The sequence below is a fragment of the Gossypium hirsutum genome, chromosome A08 (genome assembly GCF_007990345.1).
Source record: "Gossypium hirsutum isolate 1008001.06 chromosome A08, Gossypium_hirsutum_v2.1, whole genome shotgun sequence".
Taxonomy (NCBI): Eukaryota; Viridiplantae; Streptophyta; class Magnoliopsida; order Malvales; family Malvaceae; genus Gossypium; species Gossypium hirsutum.
In genome coordinates, this window is record NC_053431.1 from 71,389,174 (window position 1) to 71,394,978 (window position 5,805).

The 5,805-nt window shown below is 36.3% G+C and overlaps 1 non-coding gene across 1 annotated transcript; it reads right to left on the reverse strand.

Moving 5' to 3' along the window:
- Positions 1–1,353: 1,353 nt before the first annotated feature.
- LOC121205884 (small nucleolar RNA R71) lies at positions 1,354–1,460 on the reverse strand. The gene has a single exon (XR_005900957.1). It is a non-coding gene; the product is annotated as a small nucleolar RNA R71 (small nucleolar RNA).
- Positions 1,461–5,805: the final 4,345 nt, after the last annotated feature.

A 5,805-nucleotide genomic window follows, 5' to 3' on the forward strand; every position in this document is an offset into this window, starting at 1 on the left:
CCATTTCAATCAAGTACTTATGAATTAGAACACATATTTTGCAACTTTTGCAATTTAGTCCTAAAAGTCCAATTAAGCACTTTATCAGTAAAATTACTTAACGATATTTTTACACAATATTTTAATCAATAAATAAACCTTAAAACTTAATCGGAATAAATTTTTCAAATTCAAATTCGTGGTTCTAAAACCATCGTTCCATTTAGGCCCTAAATCGGGCTATTACAACAACTTCTGCAAATAAGCCCTAATAGGCAAATTAAACATGCAATCTATAAAATTTCTTATCAATACTCTAACAGATGCATCTAATCACTCGGTAAATCATAAAAATTAATTGAAATAAAATTTTCTATCTCAGATTTGTGGTTTCGCAACCACTATTCCATTTAGGCCCTATTTCGAGATGTTACACGCTCTTAGTTTAGATAATTAGTTAATTAAAACAAAACCCCATTATTCTTAGGCTAGATAATAAAAAGACAGTCATTACTAGTACTTTTAGTTCCTTTGGGTTCGACAATCCGGTCTTGCTAAAACTATACTACCCTTCGATAGGTACACTTGCCTACATCACGATAATAATTAGTCTAGGTTTGATCTTCATTATAAATATTTATTACTTGTTACGAATTACGCGATCATGTTTTTGGCGCCGTTGCCGGGGAACTAAGATATTAGGACCACTCAATTTTTATTACTTTATCCATTTATTTATCTTGCAATTTAATTTAATTTTATTATTATTATTATTTATTAATTTACTTATTCTTTCTCTTGGTAGGTTTTTATAGTTTATGACTAGAAGAAACCTGTTAGGACCATTACGTTTTGACGAAGAAATCGATCGTACAGTTTGTAGAAATCAAAGAGAGATAAGGCACAGCTTACGATAAACGGAAAATGAGCAAGAAGACGATACTCAACCCCCAACCGAAGATATGGCTGAAAACCCAGGCAATCAGCTACCTCCTGCAATTGCAGCTAAACAAAATCCTGCTCCACGCACTATGTATGATTATGCTAAACCTTCTTTAATAGGAACAAAATCTAGCATAGTTAGACCGGCTATAGCTGCAAATACTTTTGAACTAAAACCTAACACAATTCAAATGATACGACAGTTTGTTCAGTTTGATGGTTTGCAGGATGCAGATCCCAATGCTCACTTATTACGATACATTTAAAATCAATGGCGTTTCTGATGATGCCATTTGTCTTTGGTTATTTCCCTTTTCACTGAGAAACAAAGCTAAACAGTGGTTGAACTCGTTACCATGAGGGCCAATTACTACTTGGGAACAAATGACCGAAAATTTTTTACTAAAATACTTTCTGCCGGCTAAAATCGCTAAATTACGTAATGATATCTCTTCTTTTGTGTAGATGGATTTAGAAACACTTTACGATGCATGGGAGAGATACAAGGACTTACTGAGAGGGTGCCCTCACCATGGGTTGCCACTTTGGCTTCAAGTACAAACATTCCACAATAGTTTGAATCCCTCCACTCGAAAATGGTTGACGTAGCTACTGGCGGAACCATCAACAATAAAACACCTGAAGAGGCTTATGAATTCATTGAAGAAATGTCACTGAATAACTATCAGTGGCAAGTCATGAGGACTAAGCCAACAAAAATAGCCGACGTTTATAACGTCGACTCAGTTACTATGCTGTCAAATCAGGTAGAACTTCTCAATAAAAAGATTGATGGTTTACTTGGTTCTTCGCAGGTACATCCAGTAATGAGGTGTGACTCAAGCGGAGGAGGTGTACATACAGAATATCAATCCTTCAATCCCACAACTGAAGGGGAACAAGTCAACTAATACTTATAATGCAGGTTGGAGGAACCACCCAAATTTTTCATGGGGCAATCTAGGAAATCAAAGACCACAACATCCTCCGGGTTTTCTACAGTCACACTATGAATAAGAGAAGAAACCGAAGCTTGAGGGGATGCTCTCAAAATTCATATCAGTGTCAGGAACCTGTTTCTAAAATACCAAGACAACATTTAAAAATCAACAAGCATCAATCCAAAGCCTCGAAACTCAGATAAGCCAGCTTTCCAAACTAATCTTGGAAAGACCACCAAGAAATTTACTTAGTGACACCAAATCAAGAGAGCATGTCAAAGCAGTTACACTAAGGAGTGGTAAAGTGTTAGCGGAATTTGAAAAGAAGTTAGCACAATAAGCCGTGGAAAGCGAAAGGAGGGAAGAAAAACCCAAAAATAGTGACAAACAAGTATCGGAGGAATATACACCACTGGTTCCATATCCAGCAAAATTAAAAAAGAATCGCATTGATGTATAATTTGGTAAGTTTCTTGAACTTTTTAAGTAATTACATATCAACTTACCTTTTGTTGAAGCCATCTCGCAAATGCCTACATACGCAAAATTTTTGAAGGATCTTCTGACAAATAAAAAGAAGTTCAAGGACTTATCTACAGTAGAACTCAACGAGGAGTGCTACGCCATAGTCCAAAATAAGCTGCCAACCAAACTAAAAGATCCAGGAAGTTTTACTATCCCTTGCTTAATTGGTAATCTGAATATTGAAAAAGCACTAGCTGATTTAGGCGTTAGTATTAATTTGATGCCATATAAAATGTTCAAACAACTTGGTCTTGGGTACCTACTAGGATGAGTATTCAATTAGCCGATAGATTTATTAAATATCCTATGGGTATTATAGAAGGCGTACTTGTAAAAGTAGATAAATTTATATTTCCTGTTGATTTTGTTATCCTTGACATGGATGAAGATGTGGAAGTACCCTTAATTTTAGGGCACCCATTCCTAGCCACTGCTAGAGCTGTGATTGACGTGGGTGACGGTAAATTGGTACTTAGAGTAGGTGACGAGGAGATGATATTTGAAATTTACGATGCTATGAAATTCTCTAGGGAACAGGATGATTCATGTTATTTCATTGACTCTATTGATCATATTACTCAAGACTCTTTTCAGGAAATTGTAAAGAGGTGACGACAGGACTGTATCCAGCACAAGACGAGGAGATAGGTGAGGAACCTAATGACCATCCGTCAAGAAAAGTAGAATATGAGGGTATTAAGATAAACGATGAACTTAAGCAAAAACCCTTTATTGAGGAGCCTCCCAAACTGGAACTTAAACAATTACCAAACCATTCAGAATACGCATTCCTTGGAAATAATTCTACATTACTAGTTATTATTGCTTCTAATTTGCAACCCAAGGAGAAAGAAGAATTAATCCAAGTATTAAAAGAACATAAGAAGGAAATAGCATGGAAAATTTCTAACATTAATGGAATCAGTCCTTCTTTTTGCACCCACAAAATTTTGATGGAAGATGCATACAAACCGTGTGTGTAAGCTTAAAGACGTCTGAACCCCAACATGAAGGAAGTTGTAAAAGTTGAGGTAATTAAACTTCTAGATGCTAGAATTATTTATCCTATTTTTGACAGTTCTTGGGTAAGTCCAGTGCAGGTTGTCCCCAAGAAAGGAGGCATGACGGTTGTGACCAACGAGAAGAATGAATTAATCCCAATAAGGACAGTTACATGGTGGAGAGTTTGCATAGACTACAGGAAACTGAATGATGCCACAAGAAAAGATCACTTACCCTTGCCATTCATTGACCAAATGTTAGAAAGATTATCCGGACACATGTATTACTGCTTCCTAGACGGACTCTCTGGTTACTTCCAAATCCCAATAGCTCCTGAAGATCAAGAAAAGACGACATTCACATGCCCATATGGTACGTTCGCTTATCATAGAATGCCTTTTGGATTATGTAATGCCCTTGCCACTTTTCAGCGCTGTATGATAGCCATATTCGACGAACTCGTGGAAGATATCATGGAAGTCTGTATGGATGATTTTTCGGTATTCGGTAACTCTTTCCATCTCTGCCTTAAAATTTTAAAACGAGTTTTAATAAGATGTGAGGAAAGAAACCTTGTGCTTAACTGGGAGAAATGTCACTTCACGGTTCAAGAAGGTATTGTACTAGGGCATAAAATTTCTAGTAAAGGGATTGAGGTGGATAAATCTAAAATAGAAACAATCAAAAAATTACCACCCCCTAGTTCAGTTAAGGCTATTAGAAGCTTTTTAGGACATTTTAGTTTTTATAGAAGATTTATTAAGTATTTTTCTAAAATAGCTAAGCCTTTGACTAAATTGCTAGAAAAAGATATACCTTTTAACTTCGATCAGGAATGTTTAGAAGCATTTAATACTTTAAAGGATAAATTAATTAATGCTCCAATCATAATTGCACCTGATTGGAACTTTCCATTTGAACTAATGTGTGATGCAAGTGATTTTGCAGTAGGTGCAGTATTGGGACAACGAAGAGACAAGCATTTTCAACCTATCTATTTGCCAGCAAAACCTTAACGGCTGCACAAGAAAACTATACTACTACGGAAAAAGAGTTGCTAGCTGTGGTTTTTACATTTGATAAATTTTGATCATATCTCATATTGTCTAAAGTTGTTGTTTACATTGACCATTTCGCCCTTGCTACCTTTTAACTAAAATCGATGCAAAACCTCGAATCATTCCATGGATTCTCCTATTGCAGGAATTCGACTTGGAAATTTAGGACAAGAAAGGAGCTGAAAATCTCGCGGCTGATCATCTGTCCAGGCTCGAGAAATCCAATACCAGAGAACTGATGACGTGGAAATAAATGATTCATTCCCTGAAGAACAATTTTTCGCTATATCTAACTCCGAGGTACCTTGGTTTGTAGACATCGCGAATTTTTTAGCTGCTAACATTATCCCAAAAGGGTTAACACACCAGCAAAAGAAGCGATTCTTTAATGATGTGAAAAACTAATTTTGGGATGATCCATTTCTGCTTCACAGATGTGCAGATCAAGTCATCAGAAGATGCGTTACTGGATCAGAAATATCAAAAATATTGGAACACTGCCACTCTGGGCCAATCGGAGGACATTATAGTGGAACTAAGACCGCACACAAAATACTTGAATCAGGTTTTTATTGGCCTTCGTTATTCAAAGACACTATCAAGTATGTTACTTTATGTGACAAATGCCAACGGACAGATAACATATCTAAATATGATGAAATGCCTTAAAACTATATGCTTTCTTTTGAAATATTTGACGTTTGGGGTATCGATTTCATGGACTCATTCCCCAATTCATTTGGAAATAAATACATCTTAGTAGCAGTTGACTACATGTCCAAATGGGTAGAAGCCCAAGCTCTAACTACTAATGATGCTAGAGTGGTAGTATGTTTCCTAAAAAAAACTCTTTTCAAGATTCGGAACACCTAGAGCAATTATCAGTGACATGGGCACTCATTTTTGTAATACCCAATTTGAAAAAACCCTTAAGAAATACGAAGTTTATCATAGAACAGCCACCCCATACCATCCTCAAACTAATTGACAAGTTGAAGTAGCAAACCGAGAACTCAAACGGATCCTTGGAAAAATAGTAGAATCAAACAGAAAAGACTGGGCAACAAAAGTAGACGATGCCTTATGGGCTTACAGAACTGCTTTTAAGACTCCTATAGGGACATCACCTTACAGACTTGTTTATGAAAAAAGTTGTCATCTACCATTCAAACTAGAGCATCAAGCTTTTTGGGCTATTAAATTTCTAAACCTTGATCCCGAACTTGCAGGAAAAAACATGTTGATGCAGTTGAACGAGCTAGATGAATGGCGAGCCAATGCATATGAAAATTCACGCCTATACAAGGAAGCAAAAAAGCAGCGCCATGACGTTCGTTTAAAGCAATGGAAACAATTTG